This window comes from Podarcis filfolensis (genome assembly GCF_964270895.1).
Source record: "Podarcis filfolensis genome assembly, chromosome: 10".
Taxonomy (NCBI): Eukaryota; Metazoa; Chordata; class Lepidosauria; order Squamata; family Lacertidae; genus Podarcis; species Podarcis filfolensis.
The window spans coordinates 66480279-66492325 of NC_139612.1; the positions used below are offsets into that span (position 1 = coordinate 66480279).

At 43.0% G+C, this 12047-nt stretch overlaps 1 long non-coding RNA gene across 1 annotated transcript in view; it reads left to right on the forward strand.

The window, feature by feature from the left end:
* LOC310743180 overlaps positions 1 to 12047 on the forward strand; it is a 29975-nt gene that overhangs the window by 6249 nt on the left and 11679 nt on the right. The gene's annotated exons all lie outside the window — the stretch shown is intronic.

Below are 12047 nucleotides of genomic sequence, written 5' to 3' on the forward strand. Positions count from 1 at the left end.
TTTGTATGAGTGTTACAGCTCCCACCCAGCCATCTAGTCACTACATAGAGAAGACTCCACATACAGAGGCAGGCAGGCAGGCAGGCAGGCAGCAGCAGAAGAGGAGGAGTAGAAGAGCAGTTTCCGCCCGCTCCTTTCTCAAACCAGATCTGGAGATTCTTGCAATGGGAGGGGGTGAAAATATCAACAAGAATACTGTCAAAAAATCGTTCCTTTCCACCTGTGTTAATCCTGTTAATAGATAAAGACCTTGAAATGTAGAGGTGTCTGTACACTAGTCCAAATTAAACTCTTAATTAACAGAAGAACCTCTGTTTCTTAATGGCAATCCATGCCAGAGCAAGAGCCAGGTATCGAGAAAAACTACGAGTGAAGGCCATTACCCCCTGTCTCTGGGGGGAATTCGCAAAGATAATTGCCCTCTTTGTTTTTTCTTCGCTAATGATCTCCTGTCGTGGGAGCCTTTCCATTTAGGCACACTGGAACCGGAAGCCACTGCAGGATGTTTTGGGAGTTGCTGCGCTTAGTTTGTAGCTGATGGTGTCATTTCCAACTGGAGGAAGAAAAGTTGCCCAGCTCTGAGCCTCCTACCCTCCTTGTTACCCCCCCCCCCCACATTGAAATTATTAAAAGAAGGAAAAATAAGATACGTAAAGTTGCAAGTGTTATTTTCTGGTTTATTTACTTCAGAGCATAAGCACTTAAAACCTTTTTTAGTTGCTGGGAATTCCTTAGGAATGAAATTTTTTACTTAATTTATCATTTTGCAGTTTTGGCTTAACGTAGAAATATAAACAAATAGCATGCATGTACTCTCTCGAGTACAAACTGCAGAGACAGACTTAGGCAGAAATAAACACCCCCTCTCCTTCCTTATCCTTACGCTCTCTGCTACATAAGTGAGTTCAACCGCGTCGCGTTGCATTTGTTGACTGAACTAAAAAGTTTCTTAACAGGCATTTTCTAGTTTGTTTTGCCTGCTTATGAAATAAATAATGATCATTCACACCAACAAAAATACATATAATCTCACAGAAAAGAAAAGGCGAAAAAAGAATAATATTCATACACCCATGTGACTTCCCTCCTCCAATACTCATCATCCCTTAAACTTATATTATTTACAGTGCATCTTACACATCTCATCTCTAATGTTCTAAATATATTAATTTTTCCTAGGGCCTCTATACAAATTTAATCCGAACATACCAACATGTTCTCCTTAGAATAGTGTTTACTCGTGTACCCTTCAAAACATTGCCGTTCTAGCTTTATTTTCTGATTTGTCTGGTGTCTTGTGGCTGTTGTTAATTTCACCATTTCTATAAATTCAGATAAGTTACAAATCCGGTCTTTTGTGGGTATAGAATTTCCTTTCCAATTCTTTGAAAATAAGAGCCTGGCTGCGGCTTGTTGCATTTTGTTGAACTAAAACGTTTCAGTCTGTATTATGTTAAGTTCATGAGGTCAATTAATTGTCAGGTGATGTTATTAAACTCGTTTTAAATATTTTTTCAAAAAAGTGCCGTGAGCCCAATTTTTAGTTATTTACTTTAGAAACGCATTTTTGTCATTTTGTTGCCCCCCTCAGTGATGACACCCGGGGTGACCTGCAACCCCCCCTTCCTACAACACTCTATATCTGCTGTGGGGTGGTTGTTCTTAAAAAAAATTACGAGGTTTGTTGGTGCTTTTGAGTAAATCCTAGATATCTAGGCTATTTAATAAGCTATGCTATAACTAACTGACAGAAACCTAATAACACTTGTGCAAAGTGTCTGTGCGTACAGGACTCTTCTATAGGAGCCTTCCAGAGCCGGTGAGGGCAAAGCTGAGCTTTCTAGCAAAAGTGAAAGTCCTTCTTTCATTTCTGGATGTAAGGAAATAGAGATAATGTTGCTGGAGTGGCTACATAGCTCCTGTTTTCTATGATTTTATAATCTGGGACCCTTGTACAGTCCTGTTGTCTCTCTAGGCCCATGATTCTTTGCCTAACCACGGATCTAGCTTGGCCAAGGCCCATAGTTAGGAGGGTTTGGGGAGCAAGGCCCAGTTTCTTTTTTATTATTATTATTTTTATTAAAGATTTTCTTGTTTTACAGAAGTAAGGGTAATGTCTCTCGTATTTTTTCCATGTAACATTTTTACAAATCCGTTTTATTTGTTGAGACATTAGGGGGAGGAAAAAAAGGGGGTGGAGGGAGGGAAGACGGGTGGGGGTGGGGTCGGGTGGCAATGTTTCTATTTTGCTTAATGTTTGGTGTCAGTGTTGTTTGTGCTGTTCACTTGTGTTTCTTTGGCGATGAGAGAGGTTGGGGTTGGCCTAGGGTGTGGTTGTTTGTTTGTGATAGGCTGTGGTGATCTTCGTTTTCGTGTGTGAGTGGGGTGGGTGGGTGTTTTGAATCAGGTTAGCCGTATTGATTTGTATGCTGTTGGTGGATTATTGTCATTGTCTTGTTGGGCTGTGATATGTGATAAAGGGAAGCCATACCAGGGTAAAGCCGTCTTCTGTTTGTCCCCGTGTCAGTTTCAGTTTATTGGTTAATTTTTCTAGTAAGGCTGTTTCCCATACTATTTGGTACCATTGGTCCATGCTTACTCCTGACAGGTCTCTCCAGTGTCTGGTTATGGTGTTTATGGCTGCTGAAAGTAGGTGGGTTATGAGTTCTTTGTGGTGCAAATGGGCATTGTTGTCTTGGAAGATGTTTAGTAGGGCCAATTCTGGGGTGATGTCTAATACTTGCTTAAGTTATTTTACATATTTCTCATGTGGCTGTTGTCCAGAAAAGTTGGATTTTCGTCCAGAATGGTTGGATTTTGGGGCACTCCCACCACATGTGAAGGTAGGTGCCTGTGGAGGTGCACCCTCTCCAGGTGAGGTTAACAAGGCCCAGTTTCTGAAGAGTGTTTAAGACAGCCGTCTGCCTGTCAGACTGAAACTGGTCGCTCAGAGTCAATGGGGCTATTCCTTAGGGGAGCAGTTTCAGAGTTAGCCACTTACATATTGATGTTAGGCTAATAGGAGCCTCGACTTTCATCGTGCCTGTTTCTAGTCTGACCCATGCATTTGAAGCGCATCTAGGAATTCTGGGCTCTGAGGAGTTCGGATTGCACTCTTTCAAGGGGAATGAACGAGGAGGGAGGCGGGCCCAGAAAGGATCCTTAAAGGAGCTGTGCCAGCTTACATAACTTTAGTGCCTCGTCTCGGCAAAAAATATTATCAATGTAAAATTTCTCTCATTTGATAAGGTCCAAAATAGAGCCATGGTAACCTTTAGGGACTGGTCTACAACCAAACAAATTTTAGCCAATAAAGACAAGCTCCAAAGGACTGGACTGTTGGTGATCCGTCTTTTCGAAGGTTTTGGTGACCCTTCACCGCTCATAGTTTGTTAGACTAAAAACAAAACCGGAAAAGTCTTAACCTTGCGGAGAATTGCAAGCCGCCATAGCCAGAAGCACACAAAGTCCCCAAACAGATTATGGTTAAGCTTCAAAAAATCTTATCCTCTTCTTTCTTTCTCCCCCCCCCCCCCAATTTTTTAAATTAGTTTTCCAAAAATTTAAAACAAACGTACATAACATCCTGTTTTAATCTTGGTAATGTTATTAAGTGGCTTCCTCAAATCCCCTTGGTTGAATTTCATTATATATAATTTAACAGTTTTCCAAAATTGATTTTTGCAAAAAGTTGATTTGATCACTTAACATCTTTCATTCTTTCTAATTTAGCTTTAAACATCTTAAATCCTATCCTTACATGTTTAAATCCTAAGCCTATCTAATATTTGCAAGCTTTTCCAATTAAGTTATCTTAACACATTTAGCTAAATAGTCTTTAAATTTCATTCATTCTTCCTGGTACTACTCCTCCTGGTTGCGGACTCTTCCAGTCAGGTCGTCCAACTCCAAAAAAAATGCATCTTCATCTGCCAATCTTCCACTGTTGGTACTTGGGTTTCGCAATTCTTCACTAACAAAATTCTTGCTGCAGTTGTGGCATACAAAAATATTTTAACATCTTTTTTAAAAAAAATTTTTATTAGGTTTTCCAAAATTATACCACTTAACAGAACAAATAGCACAAAAAGAAAGGAAAAAAGAAATAAAAGTGCATCAAAAAAGAAAACAGTACAATAAACATCTTAACCACCACCAATATCCCAAAAGGCTTTGATCTTGGAGTGCATCCACCACATATGCAAAAAATTCCCCTCCTTCTCCCTACATTTCCAACAGGTTTTATCCTGGTTCTTAGACATTTTGGCAAGCTTACTTGGGCTGATGACCAACAGTCCATCATCTTCATTAAGTTCTCTTTAAGTGCCACACATGCTGTAAATTTGATTTCTTTGGTCCATAATTTTTCCCATCTCTCAAATTTGATGTTGTGTCCCAAATCCTGAGCCCATCTTATAACACTTTTTACCTCCTCATCCTTTGTGTTCCACTCCAATAATATCTTCGACATTTTTGACAGTGTTTTCCTATTACTACTCAATAGTTCTGTCTCAATTTTAGATTTATTACATCCGAAACCATTTCTTTTATTACCTTCTCTAAACACACCCTGTAACTGGTGGTATTGCAACCAGTCTGTTAGTTTTCCTCTCACCTCCTCAAATATTTTCAACTTATATTTACCATCAGCAAATCTCTATATGTCGCCCACTCCACTCCCATGTTTTTCTTTTTTACTGCGAAAGCCTCCAGTGGTGAAATCCCGGTGTTTTCTGTTCTAACAAAGTTTTATTTCTATTCCATACCTCGTACAATGATTTCCTTATAATATGGTGTAGGAATCCTCTATGTATTTTTACCTTGTACCACAGGTAGGCGTGCCACCCTACTATATTATCAAATCCCTCTGTAAAGGGAATTGGGGGTTGCTCGTGCATAAGGTGGCTGCTGCTCAAGGCAACGTTGTCTGGCTAAACCTTTCCCTGGCTGGACAGCCCTTTCTCCGTGGCTGTGTTAGTCACTGGCAGAATCCGTCAGTGGGCGTTTCCTGAACTTCTTCCAACATAAAAGCTCTTTGACGCCAAGTCTCCGCCTAGCTTCCCTGCGCGGAAGTCTTCTGCGCAGAGTGGGCGTGGCCAGCGGAGGTCCTGGGCTCTCCCCGCTGGTCTCTGTGGAAGAGTCTTGGAGCCATCTCCGAAGTCCTTCCCTGCTCCCCTTTCTTCCTGGTGTCACGCCCATTTCCTTCCCCAAAGGAAGTGTTCTCTCTCTCCCTGCTGGTCCCTTCTCCTGCATCGTTGGGGAGCCTTACCTCCACTCTTGGCTCCGATGGCAGTTCCCTGACACCCTCCAAATCCGATAAGTCTGAATTATTCAATGTCATCCATTCACGCAACCAACAAAAACATGATGCCTCATAATAAATTTTTAGATCTGGCAAGGAGAAGCCACCTCTCTCTTTTATATCTGTTAAGATCTTATATTTGATCCTAGGCTTCTTCCCCTGCCAGATAAATTTTGAAATCTGTTGTCTCCATATATCAAATTGTTTTGTTCCAGTTATAATTGGTGCCACAGATGCCAATACTCCCTTTAGTACTTCTCGCTCCAAAGGTGCTCCAGAAACGGTTGTGGCAATTGCTGCACATCTGGTGCCAACGAGCGGAAGCGATACATCTGGAAACGAGATAGGGCATCCCTGATGCCGTTATTAACACCTAGTACAAACTTGGCCGAGAAATAAATATTTAATTTTAGGCACAAAAGGACAAAGGATCACAGCAGTGCTTCCACCCTTGGGGAACGCGAAGATTGCTTAGGCAGGACGGAGACAACCGCCTGGTTGTCAGTCCAGAAGCATACCCTGTGCTCCTTGAACTGCTCCGCCCACACGTGCACTGCGACCACAATAGGAAAAAATTCAAGGAAGGTTAGGTCACACGTTATAGGCTTACCTTGCCAGGTCGGGGGCCATGGTTGCGCGCACCACTGACCCCTAAAATAGACACTAAATCCTAAGGAACCCGCCGCATCAGATTGTACCTGGAAATCAGCCTGCGGTGACAGATTGTCCTGCCACAGTGAGATGCCATTATACATGTCCAAAAACTCTAGCCCAGGGGTCTGCAACCTCTAAGACAAAAAGAGCCACTTGGACCCGTTTCCGAAGAAAAAAAACTGGGAGCCGCAAAACCATTGTGATATTTAAAACAAATATAACACTGTATATATTGTTTCTTACCTTAATGCTATATATACTGGATCGTGCAGTCAGCTGTCAATCTGAAGAAAAAAAGGACTTTCACTTAACAATGTAAAATATATTTTTGCAAATTAATAGCTAATTAAAATATTTAATTTACAGGGTTAATGGGACTTTTGCTCCTGAACCTCAGTGCTCAAGTGTCTGCACATCAGGGCTGTAAGACGTCACCTTCATTTTCTCATAGGCTTGCAAGCTGTCATCTGTGAGGCGGGATCGATGTTCATTTTTAATATAGTTCATGTTGGAGAAGACCTGCTCACATACATATGTGGAACCCAAGATCGACAGGACTCCAAATGCATACTTTTTCATGTTTATATAAGTGTTGGGGATGGCATTCCATGTTTCGAATACAAGTTTGTCCTGTTTGGGAAGGTTTTCAATATCACTCCCATTTATGATTCTGAGCCAGAATGGCCTTCTGACTGGTAACATCCTCAAGAGTAGCGGTCAAGCATTTGAACTTGGACACCCATATATCTTTGTCGGCTATATCGGCCAGTTCCATCTCAAGATCAGCTTGACTTACACCTGCAAATGCAGTCATATTCAATAGGGATGGATCGATCGCCAGGGGAGTGACAGGGAAGGATAATATGGTTTTTTCCTCTCTGAACTCACAGAATCGTTTCCCAAACGACCTTTGCATTGTGGTGATTGCAGACTTGAAATATTCCAAATTTATCGTATCATGACTTCGTTTGAGCTCTCTCAAAGAGGGAAAGTGAGACAGTGTACCTCTCTGGAAATCTTTGACAAACACTGTCAACTTGCGCTCGAATGCCAAAACCTCTTCCAGCATGTGCAGGGCTGTGCCTCCTTTCCCCTGAAGGGTTGTATCTAGCGTGTCTAGATGGGCTGTCATGTCTACCATAAAATGTAATTTTTCCAGCCACTCTGGCTCTTCCAGCTCAGCAAAGGTGAGCTCTTTGCTGGCCGGGAAGGTTTTTACTTCTTCCAAACATGTGACGAAGTGTTTTAGCACCTCGCCTCTGGATAGCCACTGGACCTTGATGTGGAGCAGGAGGTCAGAATATGTGCTTTCCACCTCATCCAATAGCAAACGAAACTGGCGGTGGTTTAAACCCTTTGCCATTATCTTATTTTTTTTTTAATAAATTTTTTATTGGTTTTTCAACACATATTAAAAGACAATACAACACAGTACATAAACAAACAAACATATAAACACGTATAATTTCTTGATCTTTCTTTCCTTAAACCTTCTTTCAGCGACTTCCCCATACCTCCCCTTTCTGCATCCCTGTTTTAAACCATTCCAGCAACCCCTAATTTCAATTTCTTATAGCACTTTCTTTAAATCTTTTTTCTCATATCCAATTGTTTGTCACTGCAATTCTATTTTGCGTTACCCAAGACATTTTAACATTCATTAATTTTACAACAGTTCTTAAGATAAACTTTAAATTTCTTCCAATCTTCTTCCACCGTCTCTTTCCCTTGGTCACGGATTCTGCCAGTCATCTCCGCCAGTCCCATGTAGTCTATCACCTTGGTCTGCCATTCTTCCAGTGTGGGTAGCTCTTGTGTCTTCCAATACTTTGCTAAGAGTACTCTTGCTGCTGTTGTAGCATACATAAAAAACGTCCTATCTTTCCTTGACACCAATTGGCCTACCATGCCCAGGAGGAAGGCTTCTGGTTTCTTCACGAAAGTGCATTTAAGCACCTTTTTCATTTCATTATAAATCATTTCCCAGAAGACCTTGATCCTTGGGCACGTCAACCAAAGGTGGTAGAAAGTACCTTCAGTTTCCTTACATTTCCAGCATTTGTTATTGGGCGTGTGATAAATTTTTGCAAGCTTGACTGGGGTCATGTACCACCTATAAATCATTTTCATAATGTTCTCTCTTAAGGCATTACATGCCGTAAACTTTATACCGGTAGTCCATAACTGTTCCCAGTCAGCAAACATAATGTTATGCCCAGTGTCTTGTGCCCATTTAATCATAGCTGATTTAACCGTCTCATCCTGTGTATTCCATTTCAACAGCAAGTTATACATTCTTGACAGATTCTTAGTATTGGGTTCCAATAGCTCTGTTTCTAATTTTGACCTCTCCACCTGGAAGCCAATTTTCCTGTCCAATTTGAAAACTTCATTTATCTGGTAATAATGAAGCCAGTCTCTTACTTTTAACTTCAATTTCTCATAGCTCTGCAATTTCACTTTTCCCTCCTCATGTTCTATAATTTCCCAATATTTTGGCCATTTGGATTCCATATTAAGTTTTTTCACTTCCTTAGCTTCCATTGGTGACAACCACCTAGGGGTTTTGTTTTCCAACAAATCTTTGTACCGAATCCAAACATTATATAATGCTTTCCTAACAATATGGTTTTTGAAACCTTGATGAGTTTTAACCTTGTCATACCATATATATGCATGCCAGCCAAATCTGTTATTGAACCCTTCCAAATCCAAAATGTCTGTGTTTTCAAGAAGCAGCCAGCTTTTCAGCCAGCAGAAAGCCGCTGATTCATAATACAACTTTAAGTCTGGCAGGGCAAACCCCCCTCTTTCTTTTGCATCAGTTAGTATCTTAAATTTTATTCTGGGCTTTTTGCCCTGCCAGACAAATCTAGATATATCTTTTTGCCACCTCTTGAAACAATCCATTGCCATTATCTTATTAACAATCTGAATGACCACATCCATCACTTTTGTGCATTCGGGGGGAAATGTTTGAGCACACAATGCCACTTGGTGCAGGATGCAGTGAAATGACAGCAGTGTTCTACCCAGCGCCTTCTGCAGTAGAGCCACAAAGACCTTCTGTGCTCCTCTCATGCTTGGTGCCCCATCAGTAGCCACTGAGACCAGGTGGTTGGTGTTTATTTTTTTAGCACTTAAAAAGTCCAGGACAGCCTTACAGATATCCTCACCCCTTGTTTGGTCTTTTAGTGGTATCAGCTCAATCAGTTCTTCCTGTGGCCCAAAAGAGTTCACATATCGGCAGAACAGCGCTATTTGTTCAATATCACCTTTATCTTTGGACTCATCACAGGTGATGGAGTACGCCACAGCTGAATTAATGTCTTGAATTTGCTGCTTGCTAATGTTTTCTGCCGTTTTTAGGGTTCTGCCTTTAACAGTCTTCGCAGAGAAAGCCATGTCTTTGATTTTCTGCACAATTTCATTCTTGTTTTTGAAGTCCATGTATAGATGTTCGAAATCTTAATGAATGCTTCTTTTATATACTCTCCATCTGTGAACGGCTTCCCGTGCTTGACTATTTCCTGAGCGGCTACAAAACTAGCATATGTTGTGGAATTTGCAGACTTCACCCACTTCTTGAAATTATTTTTGCTCCTATCAACCTTCCTCATAAGTTCTGCAACGGCTTTTCGTCTCTCATCTCCATCTGGATATTTTTCAGCAAAGGCTGTGTGTTTATTCTGGAAATGTCTTGCAATATTCGACTTTTTGTTGTTTGCAAATTTCTCACCACATATTAAGCATACTGGTAAACCAGTCTTGTCAGTAGAGAATGCAAATGATTCTGTCCATGTATCATTAAACACTCTGTTTTCTTAAGAATTTTTTCTTTTCCTGCCTTTATCCATGGCTGGCCTACCGGGGGTCCAGAACAGGGACGTCATCTTCCTCCTCACAGCCGTAGACCTGCATGCGCGCCGCTGCCCTCCGATCTGACAGCGGGCGGGAAGGTGACATTGGGACGGTGCGTGACTAACGCACGCACCGCCCCCATGCGACGTCACAGCCAGTACAGCGCCCGCCACAGTGGGGAGTGTCGGGGCGCACAATGCGCCTCCTCCCTTCGCTAGTATCCGCCCCGTAGCCGCGGCAAAGGTGTAAAAGAGCCACATGCGGCTCCGGAGCCGCGGGTTGCCAACCCGTTCTAGTAGTAATTCCTCTTAACAGCCACACGCGTTACGATTTCCTCCTTCAGTGCCTTCCTTCCCTGTGCTGCTCTCTCTGGGATCTTTAGAATCTCCTCTTGGTTTTCTCTTCCTGTCTTTGTTCCCAGTAAACTCTGTCAATGATGGAGGGCCCCTGTGACTCAGCAATCGCTCTCCACACCCCTCTCTGCCCTCTCTCACACAGGTATGTTGGTTTTCTGCAAATTCTCAGTCGTATATCAGATCTTCAAGACAAAATTAAATCCATAAAAATTAAGTTTAAACTCTTTCCTGGGTAGATCGCTGGCTTCTGTTTCAGCTAGAGAGACTAGCTGCCGATTCTTCAACATTTTATTTTCCACACTGCAGAGTTGCTTTCGGCTAAGCCGGCAGGGTTTCTACCCCTCAGTGCTTACGAGCCACTTCTCTTAGCTTTTAAAGTTACTGTCACCAAAGCAAATATTGGATCCAAAAACTAACACAAAGTTGCAATTCTCTCCCTTTCCCGAAGGATTGGGAAGGGAAAGTCTTTTGTTTCAACTTTCCTGTTTGTAGTAAAGAAGTCACGCACTTTCGGTTTCGTAGTAGAAAACTTAACTGTGCCATTTTCACGCCTGCAGAGGGACGGACTCCCTGTTTGCACCCCTTCTGCGTCCGAATTCGATCTTTGCCAAATACTTTGCAAATTTATTCTATTTTCGGCTTTCTTTTTATGTCGGGAAATCATCCGCCTTTTGCCCTCGGAGCCAGAGTGTGCTGGTCCTGAGGGCCAACCGTGCGTTGAGGTCTGTATCCAGTCTGAGGTCGAGGAGGCTGTCCGTCAGAGCTGAAGCAGGGTCCAAGGCAGGGAGTCGGGTGAGGTCAGGAACTCTGGCAGAGGAGCAGGCAGGAACAGGCTACCAAAAATGTTGCTCCTGCAACTTGGGACTGGGGCTGGATGGCTTTTATCTCCCCCGAGGCATAGGGCGGCCCCAGTCCACAGGTGATTAGCCTCTCCTGGCCTGGAGGTGAGCACTCCTCCTGCGGGAACTTGGTTCCCTCTGCTTCTCTGCCCTGAGCCGCTGCAGCTCAGGAGAGGCTGGAGGGTTACTGGACCCAGAGGCAACCTCAGCTTCCCCTGACGGGGCTGAGAGTGGAGCACCTGCAGGCAATGGGTCCTCCATCCCCTCAGGAGCCAGAGCAGACTCAGCTGGTGCCTGCACCTGAGCATCCAGCACAGGTGAGGACCCTTCAGGCTCAGGCCCCAGCCCCGGCTCAGCTGGTTCTGGAGGCGGGGACTCCGGTGCAGGCTGGGATTCCTCAGGTTCAGCCTCCGAGTCCGAATCCCAGGCCATCACACAGAGGCTTCACTCAACAGCAGTAGCGAGTAGACCCCCTTCGCACCCGCGCCTCCATCCCCTCCAGCTTCTGAACCTTATTACAGGAACGTCTGCTTTTGGGGAGATAACGCCGTGGTGCCGCTGGGTCCCCAGCACCCAAAACTTCCTTTTGGGTTTTTTCTGGAGCTCACAGTGCCTTTGTGAAGCTCCAATTGAGCTCGGATTTTGCCAGAGAGGTAAAATCCGCATCCGAAATGGCGACTGCAGCCGACCGGAAGTCGTATTTTCCAGTTCCTAGCTAGTAAAATTTGAGCAGCCATCGTGGCATACAAAAATAATTAACATCTTTCTTGGGCAATTCCAGACCTGTTATACATTTATTAAGAAACCAGAGGCCTTTCTTCTTGGGATATCTCAACATTTTTTTCAATGCATTATAAATATTCTCCCAGAAGTCTTTCACTTTGGGGCAGGTTCACCACATATGAAGAAAGGTACCTTTTTCTTTACATTTCCAACAAAGATTTATCACTTGTGATATGTCTTTGCTAGTTTTACTGGGGTTAAGTACCACCTATACATCATCTTCATAATATTTTCCTTTAACATTGTACATGC